Genomic DNA, 17,317 nt, shown 5'->3' with positions numbered 1-17,317 from the left:
TCAGTGCCGCCTTATCTGTGCCCATCGGTGCCGCCTTATCTGTGCCTATTAGTGCCGCCTTAACTATGCCTATCAGTGCCCACCAGTGCAGCCTATCAGTGCCCACCAATGCAGCCCATCAGTGCCCACCAATGCAGCCCATCAGTGCCCACCAATGCAGCCTATCAGTGCCGCCTAATCAGCGCACTTCAATGAAGGAGAAAAATGACCCGTTTGCAAAATTTTATAACAAACTATTAAAACATGATTTTTTTTTTTTTTTTGCATCTTTTTTTGTTTGTTTAGCAAAAAATAAAACTCCGAGCTGTAACTAAATACCACCAAAAGAAAGCTCTATTTGTGGGAAAAAAATGATAAAAATTTCATTTGGGTACAGTGTTGTATGACCGCGTAATTGTCACTCAAAGTGCATCAGCGCTGAAAGCTGAAAATTGGTCTGGGACTGAGGGGGGTTTAAGTGCCCAGTAAGCAAGTGGTTAAGAGACAAAATAAAAGAGAAAAAGGAAAAAACAGAGAATAGGGGAAGGGAAAGAGAGTCAGGCCGCGTACACACGCCCAACTTTGTCCGTCAAACAGTTTCGGCAAACAGTCCGCTCAAAATTAGCATGGACGGACATGGCCACACACGACGGACGAACAGTTTGCTGAAACCGTGCGCGATGACGTGAACGGCACGTACGACGGGACGAAAAATACGACGTTCTATACACTGCATTATAACTTTCGGCGTGAAAATCCTTTCTGAGCATGCGCGCAACTTTGTTTGACGAACAAGCCTACACACGAGCGGACTGTTCGCTGAAACAAGGTTTCAGCGGACAGTTTTTCGGAAATTCCGAAAAACCTTGTCCGTCAAACTGTCCGCTGAAACTGTCCGCTGAAAGCCCACACACGAGCGGACTGTCCGCCCAAACACTGTTCAGCGGACAAAGTTGGGCGAACAGTCCGCCCGTGTGTACGCGGCCTCAGAGATCCCTTAGAAACAGAACACATGGAGATAGTATCGTACATAACACCCACATCTATCAGCACTCAATATCATGCCCCAACAGTTATGTACAAAAACTCTAGACAGGTTATTCAGAGCTCATGACAGAAGTGGAGGTCAGATCAGCCCTGCAGCAACCTATTTTGAATCAATTGGTGCGGAGCCAGGCCTGGTAGGTCTAGCCAGTCTTGCCATAGGTTATAAAACTTTTGGGGGGTGTTCCTATGTTGGTATGCCAGCTTCTCACGTATCAAACCCCCCATATCTTGGTGAAACTTTCCTCCAGAGGATAAAGCATAGAAAACCTTTTAGGAGGAGAAAACTGTTTATCGGGATGTCCCCAATCCTCATACAACAATTTATCTATTAAGGGATGAATTGGAAAGGAAAAGGCCGGTTGTGGGATTTTCCTGACTCCCAGGGAAGAAACAGAGGACGTAGCGATCTCAGCAGCAGGCATTCTGAATGTGGTACACACCAATTTAGTATAATACTGCACCTGTTTTCTGAGGGCCTGCGAGGAGGGGACTCTCTCCTCTTCCTCTGATTCATCTGACTGCTCAAGATCCCTGTCCCAAGATAGGGATCTCTCCTCATTGTCAGAAGTGTCATCTGAAAGAGGAATCTCAGCAGAGGGAGGGGATCTACCCCTTTTCCTGCTATCTTTCAGGGAAGCTGAAATAAAATTCATGATTCTCCCTTCAAAACCCTCCAATGTAGCTCTAAGGGAGTCCTCAGTGACGTATACCTGGGCTGAAATATTAGGAGAGGCTGCAAATCCTGACAGGGGCACTGACTCATCCTGTGAGGCTGACTCCAGTCTTGCAGGGGGTGATGGTAACCTACAGGCATTTTTAGAACACCTAGAACTAGGCGGTGACTTACCAGTGCCCTTGTTATCTCCCCCTGAGACCCTCTTATGAGGAGACATAGTCCTAAGCTACAAAGCAGAGGTACTAGTACAAAGTGCAATCACTATTGTGCTTAAAGTCTCACAATAAATATATATGCTTAAACTGCACAACCTGATGCTGAGTAGGTGTCTTAGGTTTGCCTGGATCCAATCCCGTGGGATGCTTACTGCCCACAGCTCCTGTGTCTCCACTTACAGCCCCCTGACGCTCTGAGCTGTAAAACTGCCGTCTGACGCCTGCACAGTACAGCGCCGTGCACACCGAACGACACAGCTCGCAAACACACTCCCCCTCCTCCATTAGCATGGGAGCAAGCTCGGTGCACGAGGACCGCCGGTATCCAGGGGGGAAGGGAATTGCCATTGGAGCTGCCTGGGACCCCCAGACTACGTGGGACCCCTGTATGACCTTCATTGTGGCAGAGATTGCAGTGGAGACGTGAGTCATCTGGGAGAACCAGGCTTCACTGAGCATGTGTATCTGAAAGGCATGTAAGTATGCATCAGGCCGCTCTTACTCCCTCTAGTGGTGGAAACCAGGTAAGACGTAAAACTACTCAATGAAGAAATCCATAATATAATTTATACAGGATTAACTTCCCTTACCTGTCCTGAAATTGCTGAAAACAGACAGATTCCAGCCTTCACCCATCACGGCGGGCAGAATTGTGCCAACTTCAGGTTTTTTTGGGGTTCCTTCTCAGAAGAACCTCCTACCTGGACCTTGTAATAGACTCTGCCAGAAACTTTCGTGCCACTATGTAAATAGTACAGTAAGTCTGGTTTTCCCAGAGACCAGTCTTCCAATAGGAGAGGACTTACAGGCAAAACCTCGTTTCTTCAGATGACGGGGCCTGGGTATCATATCATCTTGGGGGTCAAAATATCGGCCCGAGATATGGATCCAGTTTGTTGTAGCCCTTAGGCCCCTGCAGGGACCTGCACAGAGCTTTCTTCATAGCACATGTTTTACGTGACCAACCACCATAGATACAGGCGAAAAAATGGAGGTGCCTCCCATATGGGAGGGGTTATATAGGGAAGGAATTTTCCGTAATTGGGGGTTAATCAGTGTCCAATCACCAGAGGTGCCTATATAACCCACTATGTAATGATCCTGTGTCCCGTGATGTATGATCAAGAAATAAGCATAAGGCACCTGGTATTTCCCAGTCGGTCTTCCATCCAGTTACTAATCAGGCCCTAAAATGCTTAACCTCCGAGATCAGACAAGATCGGGCACTTTTTTCTGGTTTTCCCAGAGCCCAGTCTTCCAATAGGAGAGGACTTACAGGCAAAACCTCGTTTCTTCAGATGACGAGGCCCGGGTACCATATCATCTTGGGAGTCAAAATATCGGCCCGAGATATGGATCCGGTTTGTTGTAGCCCTTAGGCCCCCGCAGGGACCTGCACAGAACTTTCTTCATAGCACATGTTTTACGTGACCAACCACCATAGATACAGGTGACAAAATGGAGGTGCCTCACATATGGGAGGGGTTATATAGGGAAGGAATTCTCCTTAATTGGGGGTTAACCAGTGTCCAATCACTAGAGGTGCCTATATAACCCATTATGTAATGATCCTGTGTCCCGTGATGTATGATCAAGAAATAAGCATACGGCACCTGGTATTCCCAGTCGGTCTTCCATCCAGTTACTAATCAGGCCCGACAATGCTTAACCTCCGAGATCAGACAAGATCGGGCACTTTCAAGGGGATGGGGCCATAGGCGATCTCTTTGGGCACTCTCAACCATCCTGACAAACGCCAACATGGTGATCTTGGGAAACAAGCTAAAAAAAACAAGTCATTGCCAACATTGGAGGCTAAGCAGGGTTGGGCAATCAGTTTACTTGCCTGAAATAGGCATCTCAGAACTGCCATCTGGCTGCTTCCCGGGTTTCCAACTCCTTCAACTAATCCCAGGAGACGATACTTCGCCTCCATCCTGGTGGAGGTTCCAAACACCCGATCAATGGTTCCTGTCACCTCCGTCCAGTAGCAGATCAACTTCGGGCATCTCCAAAACATGTGCATCATGTCTCCCCCCATGTTCCCGCATCGGGGGCAACTTGCGTCCGGCCGTTCGGCCAAATTGAAAAAGTTTACGAGGAGCATAATAAGTTCTATATAATAAGAACAGATGTGAAATCCTCTGAGAGGAGAGCCACAATTGACCACAGGCAGTATTCCTGTGGCCAATTATATCTCAAGGGGGTTTAGTACACACCCCACACTATATAAGGCCGCCAGCGCGGTGGCCTTGTATAGTGTGTTGCGGCGGTCAGGGAAAGAGGACGATAGACATGGACAGTGTCTTTACTGCTTGAGAACCTAGCACTGTTACAGTGGGTGTTATGGGCCTCCTGCGCAGTACACACCTGAAGCTACCCTTTATTACTGGTGTTCAATTTCTGAAATACAGGCATCTGCAGTGCAGAAGTTAGAGTGGGTGTTGTGTGCCTCCTGCACAGTATACACCTGAAGATACCCCTTATTGCTGGTGTTCTGGTTCTGTAATGCAGGAACCTAGCACTGTTACAGTGGGTGTTGTGTGCCTCCCATGCTTGTCCTTATTTTCGGCAGCTGGACGTGTTGAGCCACATCATGCTGAACACTTGGTCGGATGTGAAAGACCAAGCCCTCCTAATGCTCCTCATCCTCTCTCACCCAGGCTCAGGGTACTAGCCTGTGTTCTGTATACACTAGGCTTTCTTCTGTATACCCTATCCTCTCTTTATACTCTAGCCTGTCGTTTATGTACACTAGACTCTTTGTTTACCTCATAAATGGCAGTGTATATAGAAGGAAGGCAAATTTATACAGAGAGGCTAAGGTATACAGAAGGTAGGCTAGAGAATAAAGAAGACAGGCTAGTGTATACAGGACACATGCTAATGTATACAGAAAACAGGCTTGGTTATAGAGAGAGACTGAGACTATTATATTCAGAAGAAAAGCTAGTGTATATAGAGAGGCAGGCTGGGGTATACAGAGAGGCAAGTGAATACAGATAGGGTGATGTATACAGAAATGCTAGTGTATACAGGGAGCCTAGAGTATACAGTTAATCTGGGGTATACAGAGAGGCTAGTTTAAAGAGAGGCTAGTGTATACAGAATACAGACTCATGTATGCAGATAGGCTTCAGTATACAGAGATGCTAGAGTAAACAGTGAGGCTGGGGTACACAGAGAGGCTAGTTTAAAGAGAGGCTAGTATATACAAAGATGTTAGTGTATATAGAGAGGTTAGTGTATAGAGAGAGTCGAGTGTATACAGATAGGACAGTGCATATAAAGAGACTAGAGTATACAGAAGACAGGCTTGGGTATACATCCAAGCTGACAGTGTATACAGAAGACTGGGTAGTGTATACAGAGAATCTAGTGGGTACAGAAGACAGGCTGGTGTATTCTATTTAGTTTTTACAGTCTAGTGTATACAGAAGACAGGCTGTGGTATACAGAGGGTTTAGTGTATTCAGAGAGTCTAGTGTATACAGTCGGCGAGTGTATACATAATACTGGCTAGTTCACACAGTGTTTACAGAGATGCAAGGGTTTACAGAGAAGCTAGTGTATATAGTAGACAACAGCATACAGAAGAAAGGCTAGTGAATACAGAATACAGACTCGTGTATGCAGATAGGTCTGAGTATACAGAGATGCTAGAGTAAACAGTGAGGCTGGGGTACACAGAGAGGGTTTAGTGTATTCAGAGAGTCTAGTGTATACAGTCGGCGAGTGTATACATAATACTGGCTAGTTCACACAGTGTTTACAGAGATGCAAGGGTGTACCGAGAAGCTAGTACAAGCTAGTAGAAGACTACAGCATACAGAAGAAAGGCTAGTGAATACAGAATAAAGGCTGGCTTCTACGGAGAGGCTAGTGTATGCAGAACACTATCTAGGGTATAAAGAGAGGCTAGATTATACAGAGAGGCTAGTGCATACAGTGAAGCTATTTTATATAGAAGCCTGGTTAGTGTATACAGAGAAGCTAGTGTGTACAGAAGAAAGGCTAGACAGGCTATAAAGTTTGGGGTATAGAGAGATGCTAGTTTATACAGAGAGGGCATACAGAAGACAGAAGACGGGCTAGTGTATTCAGAACATAGGCTAGGTATTCAGAGAGTCTAGTGTATACAGTCGGCGAGTGTATACATAAGACTGGCTAGTTTACACAGTGTTTACAGAGATGCAAGGGTGTACAGAGAAGCTGGTATATATAGAAGACTACAGCATACAGAAGAAAGTCTAGTGAATACAGACTCGTGCATGCAGATAGGCTTGAGTATACAGAGATGCTAGAGTAAACAGTGAGGCTGGGGTACACAGAGAGGCTAGTTTAAAGAGAGGCTAGTATAAACAAAGATGTTAGTGTATATAGAGAGGTTAGTGTATACAGAAAGGACAGTGCATATAGAGAAACTAGTGTATACAGAAGACAGGCTTGGGTATACATCAAAGCTGACAGTGTATACAGAATACTGGGTAGTGTATACAGAGTGTCTAGTGGGTACAGCTAATTTTTACAGTCTAGTGTATACAGAAGACAGGCTGAGGTATACAGAGGTTTTAGTGTATTCAGAGAGTCTGGTGTATACAGTCGGCGAGTGTATACATAAGACTGGCTAGTTTACACAGTGTTCACAGAGATGCAAGGGTGTACAGAGAAGCTAGTATATATAGAAGACTACAGCATACAGAAGAAAGGCTAGCGAATACAGAATAAAGGCTGGCTTCTACAGAGAGGCTAGTGCATACAGTGAAGCTATTTTATATAGAAGCCTTGTTAGTGTATACAGAGAAGCTAGTGTGTACAGAAGAAAGGCTAGACAGGCTATAAAGAGAAAGTGTTTACAGAGGACAGTTTGGGGTATAGAGAGATGCTAGTTTATACAGAGAGACTAATGTATACAGAAGACAGGCTAGGGCATACAGAAGACAGAAGACGGGCTAGTGTATTCAGAAAATAGGCTAGTGTATACCGAAGACAGGCTATTGTATGCAGAAGACCGGCTAGTGTATACAGAGAAACTAGTGTATAACAGAGAGCGTAGTGTATATAGAAGACAGGCCAGGGTATAAAGAAGACAGAGTAATGTATACAGAAAACGGAAAACATGCTCCTGTATATCTTGGATATACAGAGACATTTCATCATTTCATCTAGCTCACATCTCTAATGGAGTTTGTCTCATTGCCATGTTATGCCTTTTCATTCTTATGCTAAATATAGATTATACTCACTACACGATTTTAATCATCCACATCAAGCATGCAATAAAACTATCATACATCAAAATAAACTATGTACTGCCAAAACAATAACGGCCAATAACTTAAAAAATGACTTATCAGTCAATGACTTAACAAAATAAACTTTGCACTCTTTTGCTCTATTTTGCATATTTGTAATTCTCCACATCAACTGTCAGATTGATATCGTCACTTGAGGACACAACATCCTGACTGATTTTGCTTTATTTATTATTAGAAATAGAGAGTACTATCTCAAAACCAGTTAAATCTATTCACTTCGATGAGGTCTACTGCTAATTGTACGGTATTGCAAAATGTTCACAAAACCATCCATTTGCTACCAGACATGCTGCACATACTAAGAGTACATTACTATCGCTCGCTAACGATGTAACGATGTAAACAGTTTTATTGCTTTTCTGACATTAACCGAGTATCTCTGACATTAACTGAGTATCTCTATGCACTGGGATCTTAATAATAATAATAGGATTGTGTAAGGCAAAGATCAACTAGTCTAATATAAGCTTTCTCAGTGGTACCGACATATCCTTTAAATTTAGACTATCAAGCTAAGCTTTCAATCTCTTACCGTTGAATAGCGATACTTCCTCCCTGCAAATGTCCTATTGGTCTTCTATATTATACAACTCTCTGAAAAGCATATATGTAGAGAATAAATCTAGTCTTACATCTTAATAAAACAGTTTTATTGCTCAACCCGTATGAAGCTGTCATGACATAAGCAAATAAGTCACACTTAAAACACAGTGACAAAACATTTCTTTTTACCGCAGCAAAATGTGAGAAAAGCAGTGTAAGCCGTCTTTCTGCCATATGCTTCAGAAAATTAATGTACCGCTTTTAAATCCATATCAATTCCACATCCTAATTTAAACCGTCTTAAAATTTTAACATTAACTGATAGCAATTACTGATATTGCATTATGATTATACCAGTGAAAAGGACCGCGTAATGGAACTGTGAAATTAATCATAATCTCAGAGTTAACTTTAATTTATACTATATTCTACTGTACTCTTAAATTATGTACTGTTTTACTGTATTTTAGCCGTACTCAAATTTCGTGTTATGTTGCAACCATCTAATCTCATTGCTATTCCGACATTCTGCCTTAATGAGGATATTACTTTAACTATCCCTTGAACCATTTTGTGTATTCACTTTATCTCGACCTATATATACTGCCTTAATATACTTATTATTATTATATTATAGAGATTACTATCTCTAAATCATTGTAAACGTAACCATAGTTATAATGTACAGCTAATTTTACGTTAAAGCAAACTTCACACAAAACCATATTTTTAAAACCTTTTACACACTGCACATTAAGAGTAATGCAACCATCTCTCTACCTCTATGCAATAGGATTCTCTTTCTGACTCTATTTTGTGTATTACTTCTTCTCCACATTAACTGTCACACTGATAACCATTTGTAACACATAACACTGGCAACCCATTTTTTAACAGCAGCAAAATGTGAGAAAAGCAGTGGGACGGTTTACTTGATTGAGAAGTGGTTGCAGTACCAAAGGATAGCAATAAAGTTTGATTACATTAATCAAGCATACATCCTAATGTAAACTGTCTATCACTATTAAAATTCAGGGTTACTGATACATTATGCCGATAACTAGTGGAAACGGAAAACAGTCAGTCGTCGTGCGTAACTAAATTAATGGAACGATTTACACGTTGGAATTTACAAGCTACGTCAATTTACTCTTAAATAATGTATACCCTTTAGCTGCTTAGCTCACATTTTGCTGTATGTAGCCGCGTTAACTGTATTAATGGTTACATCTAAGTAACCAATGGGTATTGACATTTCATGTCTATCTCACATCTCTAATGCAATTTGTCTCTTTCAGACACGTTGCTGATATTTGCTGATATTTCATGATTACAGCAATCATCTCATCTTATTGCTATTCCAACATTTTGCCTTGGTATTACTTTGCAACGCTCTATTGAACAATGTAAAGGTAAGCTAGATATTTTGTGTATTTCCACTTAAACTAGACCTGTATATACTGTCTCAATATTATCCTTTCTCATTTTGCTAAATTAGATTATAGAGTTTGCTATGTCTAAATCCAGGTTACCTACTCACCTTTATGACGTATACTGCTACTTTTAGGATAATACAAAACCATCTTCTGCTTCTTTACACGCTTCACATATTAAGAGTAATGCAATGCTATCTATGTGAACAGTTTAATTGCTCTTCTTACATTTAGCTGGTATCTCTCTGCTATAGGAAACAGAATTTGTACTACAACGATAACACGTCTAATATCAGTCCACTCAGTGCTACCGGGATAACTTTTGCATTTAGAGTAATGAAATGATTTCTCAGTCATTTTGAAGCTACTGCAACAAAACGCTCTCTTTTCAACTGCAATACTTAAGCTCTGCAATATTAAGGAATATTTAGCTGCTTAGCTGAAACTTTGCTGTACGTAGCCGTGTTAACTTTATTAATGGTTACCTGTAAGTAACCAATGGGGATTGACATTTCATGTCTAATTCACATTCACATTTCTAATGCAGTTTGTCTTTTTTGTCTCTTTTATCCTTTCTCTTCCTTATGCTGATTAAAGACACGTAATGAACCTGATTGATAAAAACCTACACTCGTCGTTGCTCTTATTTCGTGTATTTCCACTTAAACCCGACCTGTATATACTGTCTCAATATTAATCTGAGTTATTTTGCAATCTTTATTATTAGAATAACCAGATTACGATCTCTAAATCCTGGTAAACCAACTCACACAAAACCATCTTATTCCTACCTTACACGCAGCACATTACATATTAAGATATTAACATTTAACCGGTATCTCTCTGCAATAGTAAACGAAATGTGTAGATCACTCATCTAATATCAGTCTTCTCAGTGCTACCGGAACAACTTTTAAATTTAGAGTAATGCAGCGATTACTCAGTTTTATGAAGGTACTGCAACTAACGCTTTGGATTTCTTTCCTGTTAAATTACGCTCTGCAATATTAAGCCATGTAAATTGTCCTATTGGTCTACTAACAATGCTATGTATAATAATACAAATCTTTCAAAAGCAATATCGTCTCACTACAATACTTACACTCTGCATAATAAATATGAATAATGCAACTAATGCTAATAATAAAGTCGTCTAAAACTCGGCTATAGGTAGAGAATAAAACTATCTTACATCAAAATAAACCATGTACTGCCAAACCAATAACAGCCAATTACTGAACGTCTATCAGTCAATCTCTTAACAAAATAAACTTAGCACTCTTTTGCTCTATTTTGTATATTTGTAGTTCTCCACATTAACTGTCACATTGATATCACCACTGACAACACACCACTGAGTTTTTAACAGCACCAAAATATGAAAAAAGCACTGTAACTCTTTACATGATTTAGAAGTAGTTGCATTAGCAAAAAATAAAGTCCTGTTTTCTGTACACGCTAGCCTTTCTGTATACATTAATCTTTCTGTGTACACCAGTCCCTCTATATAGACTAGCCTCTCTGTCTTCTACACGTGCCCGTAACCTATATACACTAGCCTGCCTTCTTTTTACAATAGTCTCGGTGTCCCAGCCTCTCTGCATACTCTAGCCTCACTGAATTCCCCAGACTCTCTTCTGTATACACAAGCCTATCTGTAAACAATAGCTTGTCATCTGTACACACTAGCCTCTCTGTATACACTAGCCATTCTTCTGCCTTCTTTTTACAATAGTCTCGGTGTCCCAGCCTTTCTGCATACTCTAGCCTCACTGAATTCCCCAGACTCTCTTCTGCCTTCTTTTTACAACAGTCTCGGTGTCCCAGCCTTTCTGCATACTCTAGCCTCAATGAATTCCCCAGACTCTCTTCTGTATACACAAGCCTATCTGTAAACAATAGCTTGTCATCTGTACACACTAGCCTCTCTGTATACACTAGCCATTCTTCTGTATACACTAGGCTCAGGGGAATAATATTAGCCTATCTGTATTACTTTGTTTAACTTTTCTGTTTTCTCTTTCTTTTCTAGGGTGTACATCGCCGTATACCCAAGCCAGTCTTATTACCCCAGCCTCATTCCAATTATAATAGCCTCACTGGGTTTTTGACAGGCGGTCTTGTGTTGGGTTTTTTCAGTCTGCTCAGCCATCTTCTTGCAGGGCTTCTTCGGGTCAGCCCTTGCTCCCTTTTCCCCACGTATCCTCTCATCCTCTGGGTTACCTTGGGCATCAGGCTCATCCTATCCTTCACGGGACATTAATTTGGGTTTGCATAGCTTGCAGGCTCTTAGGGGGTTCCTTCTCATCTTCAGGTCAAGAGTCGGTGGGTTCTACTCTCACAGCGGTAACTTACCGGTTACTTACAGTTGGCATTTGGGCATACGTCATTTTATGGATGGGATCTTTACCTTTCCTTTTCCACCTATACTTGTGTCTTTTTGCCCTCTTTTCAAGCATACTGACCATCCAGGCCATGGCACACCTTAGGCCTTGGTTCTTAAGTAATATCGCATTTCCCACTTGAAGACTCCGATTAAAAGTGGGAAGGCTGGCCGCAGAGAGGAGCCTGAGGGACTATTTAACCCTCCTCCTCTGTCAGGGCCAGGGTTGGTGTTTTCTAGGGAGAGAGAGACTGGGTTACACAGACTTGCTAGTGTATACAGACTGAATAGTGTAGTGTACAGAGACAAGCTGACAGTGAGGCCGGGGTATAATGAGAAGCTAGGTGTATAACAGGGTAGCAGACAGGCTAGTTTATATAAAAGCAAAATTGGGTAAAAAGAATACAGGCTGGGAAATAATGAGAGGCAAGATTATACAGAGAGGCTAGGGTACACAGAGAGGCTAGTGTATAGATACAGAAAGGCGGGGTATACCGAGAGACTAGGTGTATAAAAGACAAGCTAGGGACGGACTAGTGTATACAGAGGATCGGCTAGTTGATACAGAGAGGCTAATGTGTACAAAAGACAGGCTAATGTATACAGATAGGCTAGATTATACAGAAGAACGTCCTGGGTATGCAGAGCGCTCAGCTTCAAGGGAAGGCCAACGTGACTTTCTGACAGATCTGACTTTCATCCCCTTGCCCTCTCTGCCCCGGTCATCTGGTGGCAGTTTTATGCACTTCCCTGGCCCCCACCCATTTATAATCCTTACCGACCTATCCTTCCGCTGCTCACAGGAACACACTGTATGACTTGTCTAATTAACCAACTTGTACAAGACACCGCTATCCTCCTGTCTGACACCGGTTCCCCTTGGAGGATTTACCCCTCACTGTTTGGGTGGTCCCTGCCTCCACCTGGATGCTCCACATATACCCCGACGACATTGTCGAAGGGGCACCACTTGACAGGCCACGGGGCTGTCATGCCGGTGGCATCTCCCATTGGAAGAAGGGATGATGGCCCCAACCCCTTGGCAGCATGTTCTTTCATGTACAGACCAGGGCGGCTCATCTTCCCTTCTGGAGTCTTGACCTTAGAGGGGGGAGTTGCACTTTGGGGGGTCTGAGTGATACCTAGTGCGCTGTACTGGAAGGGCTTGACATTCCCGCATCTGTGTCCCCTCTCCCTGGTTGCGCCCCTCGTCCCCCCCCCTCTGGCCCCCACCTACTCTTTGCCGACATTGCCTTCTGCAGCTTTCGGGGACACCCTGGATGACTTATTTATTGAGCCTATTGGTACGAGACACTGCTTCCCTCCAGTTTGACTCTGGACCCCCCTGGAGGATTTACCCCTTACTGTTTGGGCGGTCCCAGCCTCCCTCTGGATGCTCTACACAGCCCCTGATGGCGATGCAGGAGAGACACTAATTGGCGGGCCCCAGAACTGCTGCTCGGGTGAAGTCTCCCGTTGGATGGAGGGATGGTGGCCCCAGCCCCTTGCCTGCCGGATTCTCCATGCACCGACCAGGGCTGCTCCTCTTTCATCTTGATGTGGTGACCATGGGGGGGATTAGTTGAAACTTATGGGGTCCAGGTGGTTGCTGGTGTGAGTGCGCTAAAGGACTTGACATTTCCGCATGTTTGTCCCCTCTCCCTTGCTGCCCCCCCTTCCCTTCCCCCTTACCTCCTTCCCTTCCCTCCCCCTTTCCCCCCTTCCCCCCCCTCTTTTCCCCCCTTCCCCCCCTCTTTTCCCCCCTTCCCTCCCCCTTTCCCCCCGGAGCGTGGACGGAGGAGAGGGGGTAAGGATAGGACAATCTGCCAAAGGGAGAAATGCATTTGTTCGGGGGCTGCATGTACTTTTGGGGTATGGGACGGGGGGTGGTGGATCCCATTCTGTGATGCCTTTTCTGTTGTGACGGGCTCCCTCGTGCATGCCTACATTTAGGGCGAGCTGAGGAGACCCCTCAGTGCTGACAGTTCTATGCTCTACCTCTGTTTTGATTATACTATTGTTTTTTGGTTTTATGATGTTACTGATTGTCTTTTATTTGCAGACCGGTATCAGACGTGACATTTACCACTGCCGGGACTGGGGGGACTGGGATCCTTGGGCTCCCTCTCCGACCTGTCTACCCACCAACCCAAGTAGGACGGCGCTTTAAACCCAGTGTACATGTGGTAAGCGCTATAGCATAATTGTGGTGTTTTAGTGTACAATTCCTGTACTGATGAGTGCGGACAACCCTTAATTTCCCTCTCCCTCTGGGGTTGAGGTGCCCGGCCTCTTTTTCCCCTTACCTTTTCTTCCATTTTCCCTTCCTTTCTCCCCCTTAGTTCCCGCCATCCATTACCTACCCAATACCTACCTTGGTTCAACTTTCTTTGCTTTTCTCTGATGTCCCCCTTCCCCTCCCCGAGGAGCGATGGCAGACTCAGTCAAGGTCACCTCTCTAAGGAACTAAGGAAAGGTTAAGGGACTGAACTCCTCTGAAAAAAGGTGAATCCTCCTGTGAGAACTGAAGACTTCCTGTACTGATGTGGCCTTTATACAAGAAACACATTTTAAAAATACTAGCCTCCCCTTTCTACGGTCAAGATCCTTCCCTAAGGTCTACCACTCTACTAACCCCTTCTATAAGACCAAGGGAATCTCCATTCTGATCTCTAGCAGGCTCCCCTCGGTTCTCCAGGATTCTCTGGTGGACCCTGGGGGCCGATATCTTTTTCTTAGGGGCCACATTGGGGAGCTCCTTTTTACATTTGCCACTGTGTAAGCTCCCAATGATCACCAAGACACATTCCTCAGAACTACCCTGCACAGATTATGTGACTTTCGGGAGGGCCAGTTGATATTAGGTTGGGACTTTAATGTCCCCTTTTGCCATCGGTTGACACTTCTGCCTCTTGCTCCTCGCTCCTCATTTCCTCTAGAAAGCGGATTACTAAGTGTTTACTGAATGACCAATTAGTTGATGTCTGGTGTCTGCAACACTCCGGGGAAAGGGACTACTCTTTTTGCTCTTCCTCTCACAAATCATACTTGAGGACTTCTTCTTGATTCCACATGACCAACTGCACTTGGTGAGCTCTTCCTCCATCGGCCATATTACTTGGTCCGACCATGCTCCTGTAGCCCTTACCTACACCCTCTCTAGGAACCCCTCACCTAGGTCTCTATTCTGGCACCTTAATGAGAGCCTCCTCCAGATACCGGAAGTTTTAGCAGATGTGACCAGGGAATTGGACCTTTATTTCCAAGAAAACTAAACGCAGGACTGCGACCCTGGGATAATTTGGGAGGCTCACAAGTCAGTACTCCGCAGGGTACTTATCAGGCACGGGGCGCGCATCAAACGAACATGGAAGGAACAGCTTGCTAATCTGTTTTGTGAACTTGCCTCTGTGGAAGCGAAACCTAAACATGCCCCCTCACGGACCTTAGAGATTGAATTGGGGACACTCCGTACCCAGATTACTGACCTACTCCATTATAAAGCGAAAGCGGCACTCCAGTTTTGTCGTAAACTGACGTAGGAGTCAGGGGACAAATGCGGAAAAATCTTAGCCAGGTCGGTAAATGAGTTGAAATCTGCTTCTTACATACCACAGTTGATAGATGAGAATGGCCAGAGGGCCTCTACCCCAACCCAAATAGCCAAAGTCTTTGAAAAATGTTACTCTGATCTCTACAACCTGCCCGATTCAGGGTCCGGACAGGACAATATAGACAGATATGTAACCGGTTCTGGTCTACCAACCCTCTCATCGGAATCACGGGAGTACTTGGAGGACCCAATCACACTGGAAGCAGTCCAGATGGCCGTGGGACCTCCGAAGGTGGGTAAGGTTCTGGGCCCTGACGGATATACCGCACAATACTATAAGACCTTCCTCCCTATTCTTGGCCCGCGCTTGGTGAATTTATTTAATACTCTGAGCTCGAATGGGGATTTTCCTGAGGATACCCTTAGAGCCCACATCTCGTTGATACCTAAGGAGGGCAAAGACCCGGGCCTATGTGGGAGCTACAGACCCATTTCCCTCCTAAATTCGGTCCTAAAACGATTCTCTTAAATCCTCGCCACGTGATTGGCACAGCACTTGCAGTCCCTTATACATATTGACCAGTTAGGTTTTATTCCCACCAGGGAAGATAGGGACAACACCAATAAGGTGCTTACCCTGGTCCATAAAGCAAAGTCATCTGGGACCCCTTGTCTTTTCGTGAGTACTGATGCAGAGAAGGCTTTTGATCGGGTCAAATGGACATTCATGTTCTCGGTCCTTCGCCATATAGGTCTGAGTGAACGGATGCTGGCATGGATAAGTAAGATATACTCACGCCCTTCAGCTCAACTCAAAGCGAATAGGGTGCTCTCATCTCCCCTTGACATCGGGAATGTGACCAGACAGGGTTGCCCCCTGTCGCCCCTATTATTCGCACTGTCATTGGAACCCTTTCTCTCCACAATTCGACAAAACTCAGACATTACGGGACTCCAAATGGGTACTATTGACTGCAAGATATCTGCCTACGTGGATGACATGCTGTTCTCGCTGACGAATCCCAGAGTTTCCTTGCCAAATCTCCTTTGGGAATTCCAGATATACGGGATACTTCTTGAAATCAGAGGCCATGGGGGTCGCAGTCCCCCTGCAAACGTTACTAGACTTGCAGTCCAATTTTCGATTTAAATGGACCCATACAGCACTTCCCTGGCCCCCACCCATTCATAATCCTTACTGACCTTTCCTTCCGCTGCTCACAGGAACACACTGGATGACTTGTCTAATCAACCAACTTGTACAAGACACCACTATCCTCCTGTCTGACACCGGTCCCCTTGGAGGCTTTACCCCTCACTGTTTGGGTGGTCCCTGCCTCCCCCTGGATGCTCCACATATACCCCGACGACATTGTCAGAGGGGCACCACTTGACAGGACACGGGGCTGTAATGCCGGTGGCATCTCCCATTGGAGGAAGGGATGATGGCCCCAACCCCTTGGCAGCAGGTTCTTTCATGTACAGACCAGGGCGGCTCATCTTCCCTTCTGGAGTCTTGACCTTAGAGGGGGGAGTTGCACTTTGGGGGGTCTGAGTGATACCTAGTGCGGTGTACTGGAAGGGCTTGACATTCCCGCGTATGTGTCCCCTCTCCCTGGTTGCGCCCCTTGTTCCCCACCCTCTGGCCCCCACCTACTCTTTGCCGACATTGCCTTCTGCAGCTTTCGGGGACACCCTGGATGACTTATTTATTGAGCCTATTGGTACGAGACACTGCTTCCCTCCAGTTTGACTCTGGACCCCCCTGGAGGATTTACCCCTTACTGTTTGGGCGGTCCCAGCCTCCCTCTGGATGCTCTACACAGCCCCCGATGGCGATGCAGGAGAGACACTAATTGGCGGGCCCTAGAACTGCTGCTCGGGTGAAGTCTCCCGTTGGATGGAGGGATGGTGGCCCCAGCCCCTTGCCTTCCGGATTCTCCATGCACCGACCAGGGCTGCTCCTCTTTCATCTTGATGTGGTGACCATGGAGGGGAGGAGTTGAAACTTATGGGGTCCGGGTGGTTGCTGGTGTGAGTGCGCTAAAGGACTTGACATTTCCACATGTTTGTCCCCTCTCCCTTGCTGCCCCCCTTCCCTCCCCCCTTCCCTCCCTTACCTCCTTCCCTTCCCTCTTCCCCCCCTCTTTTCCCCCCTTCCCTCCCCCTT

The 17,317-nt window shown here is 44.9% G+C and overlaps 1 pseudogene; it reads right to left on the bottom strand.

Annotated features, from left to right (window-relative positions):
• Positions 1–3,518: 3,518 nt before the first annotated feature.
• Positions 3,519–3,637, bottom strand: LOC143929041 (5S ribosomal RNA; annotated as a pseudogene).
• Between the last annotated feature and the right edge of the window lie 13,680 nt (positions 3,638–17,317).

This window comes from Lithobates pipiens, unplaced genomic scaffold (genome assembly GCF_037356315.1).
Source record: "Lithobates pipiens isolate NorthernLeopardFrog02 unplaced genomic scaffold, aLitPip1_a1.2 Scaffold_23, whole genome shotgun sequence".
In the NCBI taxonomy this organism is placed as follows: Eukaryota; Metazoa; Chordata; class Amphibia; order Anura; family Ranidae; genus Lithobates; species Lithobates pipiens.
Note: the sequence above shows the minus strand (reverse complement) of the source record. Positions and strands in the feature narration are given on the sequence as shown.